This window comes from Echinops telfairi, unplaced genomic scaffold (assembly GCF_000313985.2).
Source record: "Echinops telfairi isolate 266 unplaced genomic scaffold, ASM31398v2 ScPeMD7_7467;HRSCAF=8505_0, whole genome shotgun sequence".
NCBI lineage: Eukaryota > Metazoa > Chordata > Mammalia > Afrosoricida > Tenrecidae > Echinops > Echinops telfairi.
Genome location: NW_022111367.1, coordinates 8,103,033 through 8,121,232, shown reverse-complemented (window position 1 = coordinate 8,121,232; position 18,200 = coordinate 8,103,033). Strand labels below are relative to the sequence as shown.

Below are 18,200 nucleotides of genomic sequence, written 5' to 3'. Positions count from 1 at the left end.
AGCTGCAAATCACACTGGCTCTTTTATTTATATTCCCTCTCTCATCCTACCAGTACTCTAAGACGCAGGAATTGTTCACGAGAAGTTTTCAGTAATTTTAGGATCACTTTATTAATTTGGAATATAGATAGCAGCAATGAAGAGTTTTGCTTTTTGTGGTGGTGGTAGTATATGTAGAACCAGAATTCTACCATGATTAAGTACATAATTTGGTGATATTACATTTACTATGTTGTGCAAAAGTGTTTTATCACTTGAACTAGAAGCTCCCACACCTTAAACAACTAACTCCCTATTCTCTACTCCCCTAGGCCCTGGTAACCACTCATAAACATCTGTCCCTATGTTTCAATGCCACCATCCAAAACACCAAACCCACTACCACCAAGTCCCTATAGATGGTTTGCAAGGCACGAGAAATCTTCACACGAGCAGAGAGCCTCATCTTTCTCCTAAGAGGCTGCTGGTGTTTGTGAACTACCCACCATGCAGTTAGAAGTCAACAGTGCCCCCAGGGCTCCTTTGAGTATCACACTCACTCACTGCCATTACATCAATTCCGACTCAACTGGCCCGGTGCATTTCTGAGACGGTAGCCATTGACAAGGACAGAAAGCTTCACCCATCTGCCCTGGACTAGGTATCCCGGCGGAGGATAAAAAAGTGCCCACATAGGTGAATGTGGGAGGCCGATCTTCGTGAGCAGCCTGTGGAAGGCCTCGTTAATTCCTCCTCCTGACTTTTCTATCTATGTCTGGGATGAAGTCAGAAATGATGATGTTGGGAGCCCAGGTTCCCAAACTTATTTGATCTACCATGCTCTTTTCAGGGGAAAAAGAAAAAGTTACTTAAAAACTTGGTCGATAGGCCATAGTGCAGGATACAGTGTAGGTATCTGCTTTGGCAATTCCCCATGTCCCCCAGGGGGCAGTACTGTCCACTCTGGCAAACCCAGATGTCAAGGTGAAGGCAGCTGAGGGAACACAACCACGGAAGAAGGCACCCAGCACCCAGCTCTGTCCTGCGTCAGGTTACCTTCTGCTCTTATGCAAGAGCTCTTTGTTTGGCTTAACATGTTTTTCCCCCCTCAAATAAATAGCTGCATCTTAGGAACCCTTCTCCTTTGTACAAACAACACTCACAGCTGGGGATGCTAATTATCCCACTGAGTGCTGCTAACCTCTTTTTGAATTAAAAAAAAAGTACTCGTGCGTCAAAATGAAAACTGAAACGCCAAGAGAAATCTGTCTTCTGTCCAGCTCAAATCTTCCCGACTGGAGGCAAACAAACTGCAGCGATTCCGCAGCGGCCATTTTCAAGCGTGCTGCCTTTGCACACAAGCAAACCGGTCATTACAGTAGCCAGGCTTGCTCATCCACCTTGATATTGTGGAGTAAAAGTTCTCTCTGGGAGTTGAGGATTACATGTCAACGTTCTCTCAAGAGAAGTTTTGTCAAGGTTTTAAAAATAAAAAAGGAAGGTCACCTCAGAAAAGTCTGAAGTGACATTTCAATGCCACCACTTTACAAATGCCAGACCACACACGCACGCACGCACGCACGCACGCACGCACGCACTCACGCGCAAGCATGCGCACACACACGCAAGTATGATTTGCCATCTGTAGATTTTCCTGGCTCTCCTCAAGGAGGAAGAGGTTAAGAGAGCTTGTCTTGGAACTTAGAGAAACCAAACTGCTAAACATTAAAAAGCAGGAAGCAAGCAGCAGATGGGGGTGGCCTGCAGATGCTTTGAAAAGCACTTTTCTTTGGGGCCTACAACCTGAAATGAAATCCTACCGAGCTACTCACGAGCCCTAAGTCCTCAGGTAGTGCCTTTCCGTTTGGCGGCTTCGGGGTTCTCATTTTGGAAATGGGGACAGTATAATTGCCATCACAGGTTTATTGTGGAGATAAAACATATCGCATGTGCAAGATGTGGCATCACCTTGCAGGTAGCACTTTGGTCGGTCTCTGTTCTTCATTCTGTGTTGTCACAGCAACATCTGAGGCGCATGTGTATAGTGGGCCAACAAACCCACAGGTCACGCCAAGAAGGGATTGTGCAGACTCAGTCTAGCGCGGCCGCTGACCGAGCTCGGCATGGTTCACGAAAGGGTGCTGCACCAGAGGCTGGCACCAGGATGGGAAAGTGGGAAGACGAGGACTGGACCACTCATGGCTTGCACTGAGGTGGGATCGGCCCCCTGCCCCTGTTCTGGGTGCATCACGAGGAAGGCACACTGTGGGGCACCAGTCCAACGTGGAGATCCAGTCAGTGGGGCCATGGTTGATTTATGATTACCACCATGTCTACTGTACCTAGTGATATCACTCATGTTTATCATATCCTATGTCGAAGGCCAGGTTCCAAGGACCTGCCGAATTTCCTGAATAGTCTCCCTTCCCACCCAGCCTCACAATGCGCCTTGTTTCCCAAGTCACGAACCCCTGCCTTCACCATCCCTTTCACCTCGCCTCTCAGGTGACCGGGAAACGAAATGGGCTGAGCCCGTGTCCCCAAGGGCAGCTGCACCTCCATGCCATGCGGGTGGGCCTGCGGGAAGGAGAGTAAGCAACAGGCGATTCTTAATCCACAGAAAGTTTAAAACAAATTAACCAAAGCCTTAAAGACATCATCGAAGCTTATCCAAAACTACTGTCTGTCTTGGAAGATAAAGTTACCATTTGAAAGAAACCTACCCTACGGCCCAGTCCATCCATCCATCACCACTGACCCCACTGGCCCAGCCACCCGGCGCTGGCAGGCAGCGCCACTGTGTCAGTGCCTCGGTGTGCCCGCCTCTACGTGACAAGGACTCCCCCTCTCACCTGTAAGATTAGAACCGCCACACTCCAGACTCGATGGATCAGTCAACTGGGAATGCTTAAAACTTCACTGAGAATGAGTTTAGCTGCATATTCCTCAGCCTCGGGCACTCGGCGCCATGTGAAGGCGCTGCTCACTGCCGTGTGAGGGTCTAGTAACTGACACTGGCAGAGTTGAGTGGAGGGAGTGTTTCAGCAGCGCAGCACTAGTTAGGAAACGCCACAAACACAATCCCTGAGAAGGCACAAAAAGCTCAACCAAACTCCCTGCCACCCCCTTGATGCCAATCGTTACCCTGTGAATCCTAAACCCTGGCCATGTAGGTAAGAGTAGTTCCCCAGACTAACTCCCATCTTTCTCCTATGGAGCAGCTAGTGGTTTTGAACTGCTGACCTTGTGGTTAGCAACCCATTCGCAACCACTATGCCACCAGGGTTCATGGGGAGGCAGAAGCATTAGAAGTATAAAACTAAATGCCTGCTGGCCTGCCCTTTCTGTGTAATGGGTCTAGAGTTCAACCAGCTCTCAGATCCAGCAGAGGGAAAGGGCAGCGGGAGGGGCGCCAAGCATGCCACAGGGTTCACGCATACCTGTCTTGTACCTTTATGTTCCAAAGATTATCTTCACTCTACGCCTACTGTAGAACAACACATACTCTATTAAGCTAAGGGAGGAAAAAAGATCAAATTACAAGGACTGCATCAAGAATATGTTGCTTGTACGTTGAAACTACAAACGTGTAAAATACAGAAAGAGACCTGAAAAGTAGACACCAACGCTCCAGGGGATTATTTCTGAAAGCTGAATTATGGGGGAATGCATTTTCTCCTGTTTTCTTCTTCTACCCTCTCGTTATGAGAAAGTAAATAGCAATGACTTCATAAGCAGAGAGCAACAGGCAGGGTGCCTCCCCCTGTTTTAATTTAAGCTTGCCTCCTTCAGGCAGGGGCTGGCTAACTCGGCTTCAGTGGCACACTACCCAGTGTGTCCACACTGCCTGTCCTGCACTCTCTGCCGTCCTTCAGACAGTCCAGATGCTGGTTTTCCTGTCTTTAGAAATGAAGCAGCCCTTCCCTTTCCCCTTCTACTTACTACCCTTCTTTCACGGTGTCTATGGATCCTGGTGTCCCTTTTCTTGCTCCGCCTCTTTGGCTCCCTGCGGCCTTTCTCCAGTTCACATCTATCTGGCCAGGAGCAGTTGAGTGGGGGTTACAAATGTAATTTTAATTTTTCTAGTCTCAGGATTTTCAAATGTGAATCGAAACCGAGGGTATTAATTTTAATAATAGAGTTTGTTTAACCCGATAGATTCAAAATGTCAGCAACTTAACATATAATCAATATTTAAATAGTGGGTTATTTGACATTCTACCTATTCTGGAGTGGAATGCTAATCAGATCTGCAATCTGGCCCTTCCAGTGCATCTGACTTTGGACCGTGCTCAGAGGCAGCGTCAGCTGATTGGACTGTATCGGGCGATTCAGCAGCTGTAGCCTTTAGCCCCATTTCCCTCTGGGTCCACCACCCTCCCTTCCCAATTCACTCACTATCCACTCAAAGCCCACTGCCACTGAGCCGATGCTGACTCCCAGAGCCCCCACCCCAGCTAAAAGACAGCAGGTTTGTAAAACTAGTTTTTAAATCATCATGCTCAACTGCTGGCGCAACGAGAGCGACTGACTGTTTATAAACTTGGCCCTCTACACATCACGCGGCCCTGAGGGCTTCAGAAGAGGCCTGGTCTGAAATCCATGCTTTGAGTCAATATTTGTTCAAGAGCAATTACGTGACACATGCAGATAGCACTGCTGCTGTCCTCAAGGCCTTTTCAAAATCTTTGGGGAAAGTGGCATAGACAGAGGAGCCACAGGGGAGGAACCCAGGGTGGACCTGGGATCCCAGAGCACGGGGAGCACTGCAGAGGCCTCTGCCCAGAAGGGAGGACCATGCTCCCAGGAAGCCGCCTGTGCACACGCCGAGTCCCCAGAGCCTTTCCTCTAGGGGCCACACTGAACACAGAAGCCGGGACCGACGGACGGAAGTTAGGCCAGGTTGTAAACTGTCTTTTACCCCCTGATACATAATTTGGTTTTTATCCTGTGAGCAATAAAGTATCAACGATAGTCGCTTTGCAAGATCCAATTTGGGTCTTTTTAATAAATCCTTTTATTGGGGGAATCATACATCAATTGTATCAAGCACATTTGGACACATGTTCCCATCATCATTTTCAAAACATTTTCTTTCTACTTGGGCCCTTGGTATCAGCTCCTTTTGTATGCCTCCCTCCCCCACCTCCCACCCTCGTGACCCCTTGATAAATTATAAATTATCAGTGTTTCCATATCTTACACCATCCGCTGTTTCCTTTCACCTACCTTTCTCTTGTCCATCCCCCTTTGTGGGGGTGAAGGGTGGTTAGACGTCGATCATTGCTATCTGTTTCCCCTTTCTCCCCCCCACCTTCCCCCTACTCTCATGCGATGGCCACTCCCATTACTGGTTGTGATAGGTAGGATTATTGTGCCAACCTGGCCAACAAACACATGTGGGGTTAATAAGGTTGCAGTTTAATTGAAGGGCAAAGAGATAAATGGCTCAGCGAGCCTCGCCTTTCTGTCTCTTGCTCGCTGATGATCTAACAAATATGCAAGCTACCTTAGCTAGTTCTCTGCCTTAGCTTGCAAGCTACGCTACCTGTGGGACACCCAATTTGTGGACTGTGTCGCTATAGTTTGAAGTTCCTTCGAGACCTGCTTCACCACACTGCTGGTGTATACATCACTTGAGCAGACCCTATCATCTGGCTGACTGTTGGTGACCTGCCCTGCTGTTTGCTGCCTTGGCCAGCTTGCCTGTATTGCTCTACAGAAGACTCAGCTGTCTGCTTCCTTGACTTGACCCAGCAGCCCTCACGAGTTGAACTGAGCCATTTGTACTGCTCTGTGGACTAATTAGCTGTTTACTTCTTATGTTGTATGTATGTATGTATGTATGTATGTATGTATGTATCTGTCTATCTATCTATCTAAAACCATATCTATCTATCTATCTATCTATCTATCTATCTATCTATCTAAAACCATAAGTGTCCTTCTATCCATCTATCCATCTATCTATCTATCTAAAACCATAAGTGTCCTGGTTTTGTTTCTCTAGAGAACCCTGTCTGACACACTGGTCCTGGGGTTTTTATTTATCCTGGATTCCATGTGTCGAGAACTTTTATCTATACCAGTGTACATACTTCAGTCTAGGCAGTTTTGTAAGGCAGAACTGGGGTCATGATAGTGGGGGGTGGGGGGAAGAGCATTAAAGACCCAGAGGAATGTTTGTTTTTCTATTTCGTGATTCGTACGTGTTGTCAGTGATATGCTGCACTCTGGATGACTCATCCCTTCCTTGTGACCCCTCTGTGAGGGGATGTCTAATTGTCTACAGATGGGCTTTGGGTCTCCACTCCAACCCCACTCATTTGCAATGGTATGGTTGTTTTGGGTCTTCTGATGCCTGATACCTGCTCCTGTTGACACAAGCTGGTGTGGTTCTTACATGTGGGCTTTGTTTCTTCCCTAATAGATGGCTGCTTGTTTAACTTTAAGCCTTTAAGACCCCTGACGCTATAGTTTTCTATGAAGCTAGTATAACAATGATATCTAAAGTGGACCAGGATCCCCAAAATTTGAGAACTACAGACCAATATCTCTAATGAACATAGGTACAAAAGTCCTTAACAAAATACTGGCAGTACAAAAGTATATAAAATGAATAATTCACCATGACCAAGTGGGAATCATTCCAGGGATGCAGGAATTGTTCAACATCCGAAAGTCCACTGGTGTTATTTGCCACACTGATATGAAAAAGGGCAAGAACCCCATGATAACATCGATAGAAGCAGAGAAAGCAGTCGACAACAGCCAACAACCATTCCTGTTTAAGATACTCAAAAAGCTAGGAATGGTAGGAAAATCCCTCAATATAACACCAGCTATATATGAAAAACCAACAACCAATGTGGTAGTCAATGGAGAAAAGATGAAAACAATCTACTGAAAAGGGGCACCAGACAAGGATGCCTCTTGTCCCCACTCTTATTTAGCCCTGTACTGGAGGTTTAGCTAACAGCATAAAACAAAGAAAAGACATCAAAGGTATTCATCTAGGGAAAGAGGTGAAACTATCCTTATGATCAACAAACAGAAATCTAGCGGACAGCTATATACATTGGATGAAACCATGGAAGAAATCAACAATAGCCAAGCACAAATTGAAATATCTAGGGATATACCTAACCCCCCCAAAAAAAAAAATTGTAAGAGGAAAACTACAGAACACTATTACAAGAAACCAAGAATGACCTCCACAAATGGAAGAATATCCCATGCTCCTGGATGGGAAGACTTAATATAGTACAGATGTCAGTCCTGCTCAAGGCACTATCTACATTTAACGCTATCCCAATATAAATACCAACATTTTTCTTCAAAGAATTAGAAAAACTGACTACCAACTTCCTATGGAGAGGGAAGAAGCCTCGAATTAGCGGAGAACTCCTCAAGAAGAAGGACAAAGTCGTAGGGGCTTGCTTTACCGGACTTTAGCACCTATCATACAACCACAGTGGTCAAAACAGCATGATACTGATATAATGACAGATTTTCCAACCAATGGAAAAGAACTGAAAACCCAGAAATGAAATTATCGGCATACAGACAATTGATCTTTGATAAGGGCCCAAAAAATATCCAATGGAAAGCAGATGTCCTCTTCAACAAGTGGTGCTGGAAAAAATGGAGATCTACCTGCAGAAAAATGAAGCAAGACCTTTACCTCACTCCATGCACAAGAATAAACTCAAGGTGGATCACAGCCCTCGAAGTAAAACTCCAAACTATTAAGGCCCTTAATGAGGGAATTGGGACAAGCCTAAGTACTTTGGTGTGGGAATAATGCACAGGTTATCGGAAATAGGGACGGGCACAAGCACAGAGGAGGCACAAACAGACAAGTGGGATATACTGAAGATCAAACACCTGTCTACATCGAAACAATTCACCAAGAGAGTAACAAGAGAGCCCATGGACCTGGGAAAACATCTTTAGCAATAACACATCAGACAAAGGCCTTATTACTAAATTCCACAATACTCTGCTCGCTTAGAATAAGACCAAAAAAAATAGCCCATTGAGGATGTGGACAAAGGACCTGAACAGAAGTTTCACAAGGTCAGAAATCCGAATGGCCAATAAACATATGAGAAAATGTTCCCAATCATTAGCTATAAGGGAAATGCAAACTAAATGAGATACCACCTAATACCCTCAAAGATTGGCCCCTTCAAAAAATCAGAAAGCAACAAGTGTTGGAGGGGGTGTGGTGAGACAGGAAGTCTCATCCACTGCTGGTGGACCTGTAGGTATGTACAGCCACTATGGAAATCGATTTGGCGATATCCAGTTTGAGTTTCATGAGCTCCAGTACACAGTAAGGTAATATCCAAAGGGGAGACAAGGGGAGGATGGTTAGGTGCCTTGGAAGAAAGGTCTGGTGATCTACTTCTGGAAAAACCAGCCCTGGAAAACTCCATGAAGCAGTTCTACGTCGACACACGGGGATTGTCATGAATTGGAATGGGTGTGCAAATCCTTATTTAGCAGGAGAAACAATGGCACTGTGAGTTGGATGGCCTTGGAAAGGGGCTACAGAAGTGCTGGAGGGGAGCTCGGGGGACCCTCACACTGCTGGGCCCTGGGCCTGGAGGATTCAGCCAGTGGGAGCGAGGAGGAGCAACCAGAGGGGAGGGAGCGGGGCCACACTGGGGGTAAGGCAAGGGCGGTGTTTCCGTGGGCAAGGGAATTCCTTTTCATCAGGAATAAAGTTTCTCTTCCCCCTCGGATATTATCTGGGCTTTTTCGGCCCTTACTTGCATTTTATTAATTTGTTTTTGTTTCCCCAAAAGTGGTATTTTCTGAAGAGGACAGATTTTGGCAACAGAGAGATCAGGGCTCCAGCTCTAAGCCTTCCAAGCAAGTGACAAATGCGCTTGGTCTCGGCTTTGTGCCTGTACTATGGACGCATTTGCATTGCTGTCACGCAGTGTTGAGGGTTAGAGGACTTAGAACATGCAAAGTGTGCAGCGTAGGCTACAGAGCAGAAGCTGTCAAATAGTCGGCATCTCCCCACTTTCCACCTTCAGTTAGTGAACACGAGTGAACTGGGCCATTCCCCAATAGCCCTGGCACTGCCTTGTTCTAATATTGCCCAATTTCAGATATCCCGATCTGGCTAAATTACACCTCTCCCAACAAGAAGATTCCACTTTCAGTTACCACGGGCTCTCACTATAATCAACAGCATAAAACAAAAACACTGTGACTCGCTCTTTAGTTCAGAAATAATTGGGTAAGTAGCAGGTGATCATTATGATCAATGACCAATCACATCACTTCTTTCAAAGTCTATCAGTGATTGGTCACTGCACATGTTATTCAGCTCCCACGTAGAGAACAAAGTATGTAGTTGGCTTGCCTCTTTATCTCCCAGTGATAGACCACATGATACTTTGCAAAATTTTGATAATTAAAAGAGATTTACCAACCAAGATGAAAGTAGAACAAAAAAATGTAAAGTAATCATGCTAGAAGCAAAAATTCAAATTGAATACAAGTGGAGCTCTAGGAGAAATAACTGACCCACCCCGGGCATGTTGACATGGCCACCAATCAAGGGACTCCTAGACACACAGCTGAGGAGCTCATGACAGTGAGCAGAGACACAGGAGGAAAGGGCTGTGACAAAATTGAAGATGTTCTGGAAGAAGTGACACCAGCCAAACACTTCACATTAAAGGCATTCTGGGAGATGTTCTACAATTTTCAAAGTCAAAGGATAAAATGTGGGAAGTGGATCCACACTTGAGATAGAAGAATGGCAAGTTTCCAAGACGTGGAACAGACGCTTGCACCGTGTCTTACACAACGAGAAGAAAGCAAACACTGTTAAGGCTATCCTGGTAAGGTCTTTGACAGGGAAATAAAGCACTTGCGTTCTTAATGCCTCCAATGTTGCAAATTACAGTGCACTAAATATTAATTTTACGGTTTCCATTTCCCTACCCATTTACAGGTGGACCTAGCAGTGCGTGGGTTAAACGCAAAGTTTAATGGTTTAGGCACCCAACTGCTAACTGAAAGGTGGGTGATTTGAACCTACCGTGTGGGGGTCCAGCCATCATACTTGTCAGCTGGTCATGCTGTGATGGCTTGTGTGATCTTATGAGGCCAAAAGCTATGTTGCTGGTATTTGAAGGGTGCCCCCCCCCCAAAATAGGTTGCTGCTGTTTTCAGACTAAGAACACACTACTAAGAAGAAACCGACTGTCCACTTGGTAGAAGTCAGCCACTGAAAACCTTATGAATGACAGTGGAACATGGTCAGATAGTGAACTTGTCACGAACGGTTAGCAGAGCACTGTCAGGGAGAGCGCCAGAGGAAGTGCCTCTCAGGTCAGAAGGCACTCGAAATACGACTGAGGACAAGCTCTCTTCTCAAAAGCAGAGTCACAAAGACCCGGATGGAACAGAACCTTCCTGATCTTCATCTGCTGATGGGACACGACTCAAAAGGAACCGACAGCACCGGCCAACCACACACAGTTGCGGGAGAGAAGACCTGGTAACCGGCGTTCCTAAGGATCACAGCCTGGAAGCCCTCTGCGATGCTGCTGCACTGTCAGAGGATCGGTAAGCGATGGGATGAACGCCACAGCAAACAGAGGCTTCACCTTTGTGTCTGACAGGGAGAGACTTTTTAACGTCTTGATGAACCATTGTCAAGGTCATGGAAGGAGCTCCACATCCCCCATTGGTGACATTGCTTGCACACTACCACACACACTGAGGACTTGCTACCTTAACGAAGGATTTTGAATGTTCTGAATTGGAAGTACAGTGATGAGAAAAAATATTTTCAAAGAAGACTGTGGACTTTAAATGTCTCTATAAAGACCGCTTTCTAAGGACCTATTCAAATCAATGCAAAATTCTCACTTATCAAGAAACATTAAGCAGCCAAACTCAAATGCTTGAAATTTGTGTTACAGGGATGGGTGTTTTAACTTGGTCCAAAGGCTGTGTGGTGGTTAATGTCACGTATCAACTTGCCTAGACTATATCTCATTTGGCAGATACTATGTAATCTATTTTGTGAGCGGATGTGGTCAGCCAGTTGAAAGAAGAGTTTCCTTGGGGAAGTAGCCTGCCTCCAGTGTAGACGTGGATGCTTGGGGAAACTGGCCCTCCTTCTTGCACTGACCTCTAGTTCTTGGTACTAAGGCTGCAGACGTATCTGATCTGTCACCTGACTCACTAACCCCAGCAAGCCCATGAGCCAACAGAAATTGTCAGTCCTTTGCCTGAACCGTGGAGTTGGGATTTCCTGGGCTCCATAATTTCAGGAGCTATTTACTCACAATTACATGAGTCATGTCCTTGAAGTAGACTTCTCTCTTTCGCACCAACTCTCCTTTAAACATAAAACAGTTGACTTCTACTTCTCTCTCTTGCTAAAAGCATTATTGTCATGCTTAATCCTTCACCACTTACTTTGAGGGATATAGATCACAGAGGTGAGTCTTAAAGGTGCCTGAGGCAAAAGTAAGAGAACATGTGTTATATTGCACGTTTATTTTGGAGGTTTCCTGGAAAGATAGGAAAATTAAGTTCCACCTGGCCAGCTGGGAATCAAACACCTTGGTCTGCTGTGCATGCAGTGTGGTCATGCTGGATACCGGCTCAGCTGATGGCGCTGGAACACCACCAGGGAGGGTGTGTACGGCGAGAGACAGCCTTGGGACTGGAGACATGAGTCTCCGTGGTTGGTTTTAAATGGACTGACATTTAAATTTTGCCTCACATGACATTCACCATGCCACGACCTAGAGGGCAAATTAGAACTGCTCCTTGGTACTTCCAGGGCTGTGATGGTTCTGGAAGCAGACAGCTACATCTGACTCCCGAGAATGCCTGGCTTTCAGTTAGCAGCCAAGCATTTCCCCAGTGTGTCCCTGGGCCCGTTACAGGGGCCTCAGATTGAGCAGTTCTAAGTCCTACCGGAGCGGGTGTTGTGCTGCATTTCCGTCACCAGCTCCCGCAGAGGGAGGGGGGCTTCTGAGAGGGGGTGCCGAGGCACACCAATATGTCTACCCAGGGGTGGGAGGAGAGTATGAATTTGTCCACCCGACCCCCAGCATCAAATTTGGCTGTCTGCAGCCTGTAAATAATTACAGCATTTCCCAAAATAAATATGGGTGGACCATTAAGGCACGCTTTCTAAACAAAAGGAGAAAAAAAGAGACAATTAAATTCAGATCACCACTTTGGACAAAGAATGAAAGCATTCTGAGGAATTGAACTTTCTAATTAACAAAGCACAAATTAACTTTGAGGTCCTCCAATCAGCTCGTCAAACACGGTGTGCAGGCTCTCATTTTCTCGATCATTTGCTATTCTAATGCACATGTCCTCCAGTGCTCAACCTTTAATGCCCTTTCCAACCCTGGGGTCCTAGGAAATTTCATTCCTTTAAACTAGTCCACTAAATCAGAATGGTTCACCTACCCAAGTTGGTGAGGTTTTCTTGGATATATAAATCAGTCTTCATATGTAAACTATGTGCTCCTACACAGTAAGCATTTCAGCAGATGAAACTGAGGGTTGTACTGTATCTATTCATGGATCTGGTGACGTAGTGGTTACAAGCTGGACTGCGAGCTGCAAAATCAGCAGTTCAAAACCACCAGCAGTTCCCTGGGAGAGGCAGGGCTTTCTACTCCAGTCTCGGAAACTCACAGGGGCAGTTCTACCTTGTCCCATAGGGTGGCTTTGGGTTAGCATCAACTCGATGGCAATGATTCACTGAGGCTAAGAGTAAGTTTAGAACAGGGCTTCACTCTTACATACATAACCAAATACCACTCCCAAATAAGAATACGCCTAATGAGAACCAACTCCACAATCCTGTTACGTTTATTGCAAACCTCAAAACAAGATGCAAAGTAGGAATATATGTAACCGTTTTACAGTAAGTTGCATAGTATAAAGTCCAACCATGAAAATGCAGTAAGAGTTCATAAATGTGCAGAGCTGACAGTGAACACGAAGACTCTCCACAAGACAGGCTGACACAGTGGCTGCCAACAATTGTGAGGACGGCACAGGACTGGGCCGTGTGGTTCTGTTGTGCATGGGGCCCCAGTGAGCCGCAACAGACCTGGCAGCACCTAACAACAACAACAACAACATTGAGTTGTGCCAACCCCACACAATTTAGTTGAAAGCCATTTCGATTATCCCTCAAGCCAGTCTCCCATCAGTCCCTTGTCCTAGCAACTACTCATTTGCATTCTGCTTCGAAAACCCAAAAAACAAATAATCCCCCACCCCGACAACCACAAGCCACCCTATAGGATAGCACAGAACTATTCCATAGGATTTCTGAGACTGAATCTTTTTGTTTGTTTGCATTATTAAATGATCCTTTATTGTTTTCTTGTAGTTCTTAACTTGCTGGGCATTCCACTGCACCACTGTTGATGTCATCTATGATATCAGAAGGGTGGCGCCCATCAACACTGCAGCCCACAGACTGGGCAGTCCCCCGATCGCTCTAATAGTTCCAGAGAGTTCTCTGCCCAAAGATCGGTGTCCCATCTGACGGGCAATGCTGACGATCTCATCAACAGTGCCGTTCCACTGTGCTTCTTCCTGTCCGTGGGCGGTTCCTTGAGGGCTTGGATGATGAGGGCAGAGGCAGAAGGTACCACTTCCATCTGGGCTTGTCTGTTCTGAATGGTCAAGTTCACAGTAATCCTTAGGGCCTTGCAGCCACTGGTGGCTTTGGCAATGTTGTTACCAGCCTTCTTTGGAGACAAACCCAGAGGGCTGATCTTGGGGGCCAGCGTAGATGTGTCACAGACTTGCCCAACGGTGCACCTTAAGTACAGGACCTGGATCTCGCTGGGGTTGAACGTGGGTGGCATGGCAGGGGCGGCTGGTGAAGGATGAGCCCAGATGCTGAATGACTGAAGAAAGTTGCACTGAACCCTCCTCCAAGTCGAAAGCCGAAAGGCTGGAAGCTGCCCCATCACGTCGGATAGATCGTGAATCTTTATGGAAGCAGACCCCCTGCCTCATCTTTGTCTTATGGAGCGTCTGTTGCTTTTGAACCAGCGACCTTCGGTTAGCAGCCCAATGATTAGCCCATTGTGCCACTAGAGCTTCTTCGCCTCTATAGATTTGCCTTTTCTGAACATTTCCTTTAAATAGGAAATAAACAACACGAAGTCACTTATCTGGCTTATCTGGTGACGTTCTCTTATCATGCTTTCGAGAGTCATATATGTTGAGTGTTCAATTAAAGCTATATTTTCTTGATAGCTCCTTTACAATCAAAAAGAGCCAGTACCATTGACCCAATTGATGGAACCAATTAGAACACTTGAACCTTTCAGCCTCAGGCATCAATTCAGTCATGGAAACTGCTGTAATCAATACTCAGCATTCCCCAGGTCTCTTAAGTAAGCACAAGATTAGATTTGGTCTAATTAGAGTGAATTTTCACTTCCTGATTGTGAAATCTGTCTGTTTCTCTCTCTGTGTCTGTCTCCCTGAGATGAAGCATGCAGACCAACTGTCGGCTACACTGCAGTTATGAGATGAGTTTGACTGAGAGTGAGGCTGAAATCTCAGAAGTAAAAACAAAGAGAAAAAAAGGAAACTGAGTCCTAGACTCACAGAATCTCTTTCCAGTTTCAGTTTAAGATGTTCAAGATGAAATGATCAATGTCACATTGTTTCATAACAGCAAAATGTTGGGACAACCCTAGATGACATTTGCTCCAAAAATGATGAAATGAATTAAGAGCCAATAAATTATCTTATTGTTTGCACCACAGAAGAACGTGGGAGGAGAAGGGGAAGGAGCTTACCAGGGCAGAGGGAAATAAAACCATCAGCAGGGCCAACTGGTCGCCTCTACAATTCTGTACTACGTGGTCAGTTCTTGCCTTGGGAACTCCCCACATGTGGGGCCGTCTGAGCCACTCCTTTAATGTACTGAATCGGAGATTCCGCTCGGCTTCACGCTCTGGCACGGGGGAGGTGAGGCTTTCTTCTGAGAACCACACAGATTTACAGGCTGAGAAACCCTGAGGGCAGTTTCACTTAGTCCAACAGGGGCACGGTGAGGGCAGAATCACCTGGAGCTTCTAACAATCGCTTACTGACCAAACACCCCAAGAGCACACACATTCCTGCTTGCGCCCCCGTTCTTTGGAAGCCAATGACAACCCCATTCCTTCATTCTGTGGTCCGGAAAGACATACCTCCAAAGAGCTAATGGCTTTCATTTTGGCCCTAATCAGATCATGAACATTACAGAGTTTCTCTGCAGGGTGATTACAAGGATCTGGAGAGTGGAAAATATCACACAACATTACAAGCATAATGTCTATGAACTGCACAGTTAAAAAAAGTTAAAATGACAATGGTGGGGGGGGGCTAGTACAACTCTTATCACAATCCATCCATCCATCGTGTCAAGCACATGTGTACATTTGTTGCCCTCATTATTCTCAAAACATTTGCTTTCTACTTGAGCCCTTGGTATCAGCAACTCATTTTTTCCTCTTCATACCCCCTCCCCCCTCCCTCATGACACTTGATAATTTACAAATTATTATTTTGTCATATCTTACACTGTCTGACGTCTCCCTCCACCCACTTTTCTGTTGTCCATAAAATGTCAATTTCTATGTTAGATATGACTTACCACTCCCACCTCCATTCCACTGATTCACACACACACACACACACACACACACACACACACACACACAACCATTTAAAAGTACCTTACTCTTCACTTTGCCTTTTTCTCCCGCTGGAGAATGATGGGAGAATTACAGAAAAAAGCCCTCAGACGCTCAGACGCTCATTGGCGTCAAGTTGAAGACGGGCTAACATAGCATGCCCACGAGGTGGGGTTTGGAAAACCAGGTCTGCCTGGGGAAGGGAGAGGGAGGCATAGACATCAATCAGGGTCATCTTTGACCATGTGGTCAAAGCAAAGGTGGGAGGTGGTAAGAACACAGCAATGGGGTAAAAAGATGGAGGAATGAATGGGAGATAGGAAACGATCCTGAGATTACAGCAACATTACAAGCATACATTATCCCTTTGTATATCCCAGGGTCAACGGCACAAAATAAACCACGGCGCAGTCTTACAGAATGGGTAGAAATGAATGTCTACCAGGGCACTAGACCTGTTATTCTGCACGCCTGACCTTGGCTTTCTACCACACAAAGTAGTAAAGGCTAATCTGACAGCCCCAAATGTGGCGATCTGACCCTCACTTGTTAAAATTCCATTCTATTCCTCGCTTCCATGCTGGCAGACCATGGAGAGGGCCACAGCGAGGTCTGTGCGTGGGGTCCAAATGGAGGTGGGTCTACTAGTAAGTCGGTGGAAGTTGGGCGTTGAGCAAGGAAGACTGAGGAAGAATCCGTGCATTTGAACTACGGGGCTGGCAGAGACCACTGAAGGCATCGTGGACTGTCCACTGAGTCAACAACTCCCTGGGACGGGGTCCGGCCAGAGCACTCCACGGAGACAAGGGCGGTGAGAACTTCGTCTCCCGTGCTGTGGACGTGTTGTCAGGAGAGCCCCGTCCCTGGAGAAGGCCGTCACGGTGGTGTAGCAGAGGATCCGTGCAAAGAGGATGACCCCGGACAAGACGGACTGACCCCCGTGGCTTCAACAATGGCTGCAACAGAACAGTGTGAGGACGGCGCAGGGCTGGGCGGTGTTTCCTCGTGCCTCACACCTGGCGGCTGAGTCTGAACGGGCTTGATAGCACCTGCCGGCCACAACATCACAGTGAGGATGCCGTAGAAGAAATCAGGCTTCCTGGGGAAAGAATGCCTGTCCATGGATTTCAACGGCCACGGCCACTATGGGGACCTGCTGGGTTGGTGACCCCGTGTCACCCTAATCAAGGACGTTCCTGGCGTCCATCCGCCCCCTGGCCTTGCCTTAGCTTGGTGCTCAGACGTTTTCCAGTTCCAGCTTTTCACAAAAGGTCCCAGGCCGCACCCCGCCCCGCCACACAGGCAACGAAAACGGCTGCGCTGTGAGGCGCTTTAAGCAGGCCTCTGTGTGTTTTCAACAGACTGCCACTGCGGCTTGGCTTTTGTCTGCCAAAACGCCCACCAAAAACGTTCATACAATCACCTGAATTTGTTCTTGCCAAAATGCCTCCTCTTCGGATATGAGCCCCGAGGAAGATGAAATGAGAGACGACAGGGTGGAAAGTTCCTGCAAGCCCCAGGAATGTGGAAAGACATAAACAGAACGTGGAAAAGTAAACAAATGCCAAGCCTCTGCTCTCTGCCAGGAGAACGCTCAAGGAGAGAAGAAAGCGAGGCACACATTTTTAACGTGGCCGAGAGCACGACACCTCCATCTCAGAGGTGGCCTACGGTCGCTCACCCCGGCCAGCAGCCTCGCACAATGGGAGCTCGATTCCCCTCAATCAGGCCCATCGGACTGGACCCAGGAGCCGGCACCGCCATCTCTTCCCCAAGAGAACTTTCAGGTGGCAAAGGAACCTTCCAAGTGATGGCCAGCTGAAAGGGAGGAAGCTCAAGCCCTGGGCAGGGCCCTCCACGGGGCCCCATCAGGTGGCACCTCTCCAAAGGGGGGTTTCCCAGCCAGGGATTGGATGACTCTTTGAGGAGTTCTGGTGTGAACTACAAGGTCAGCAGTTTGAACCACTGAGGGAAGACAGGGCTTTCTACTCCCACAGTTACAGTCTCAGAAGCTCACGGGGCAGGTCTACCGTGTCCTAGGGGGTCGCTATGAATCGGCATCCACTGGATGGCAGTGAGACTTCGAGACGGCACACGGTTCTACGCACTCTGAGAGGCAGAGCCACATCCCTGACCTCTGCCCACTAGATGCCAGTAGCACCGAGTTATGCCAACCAGTCCAGATACTGCCAGATGTCCTGAGGAGATGGCGTGGGGCACATGAGAATCACTGCTCTAGGATGGCTACAGAATCATGAATTTTCGGGGCAGGAGAGACCCAGGAGACTATCCAGGTCCAGGACACATGAACAAAACCCCTTAGAACGTAACAGTGCACGGCCATGGAAGCCACAGGCAGCAGCCACTCAGAAACGAGAAGCCGGGATGCCTGACCAGGATGACCTCTGTGAGGAAGTTTTATCTTCCCCTCTCCGACTGGACCATTGTGAGGGTGGCACTGGCCCGGGCAGTGTTTCTTTCTGTGGTGCAGAGGGTCAC

The 18,200-nt window shown here is 47.1% G+C and overlaps 1 protein-coding gene and 1 pseudogene across 1 annotated transcript in view; both read right to left on the bottom strand.

The window, feature by feature from the left end:
* The window catches only part of FARP1 (FERM, ARH/RhoGEF and pleckstrin domain protein 1), a 306,860-nt gene that overhangs the window by 148,858 nt on the left and 139,802 nt on the right, over positions 1-18,200 (bottom strand). The window lies entirely within an intron of this gene.
* Positions 13,391-13,886, bottom strand: LOC101655977 (annotated as a pseudogene).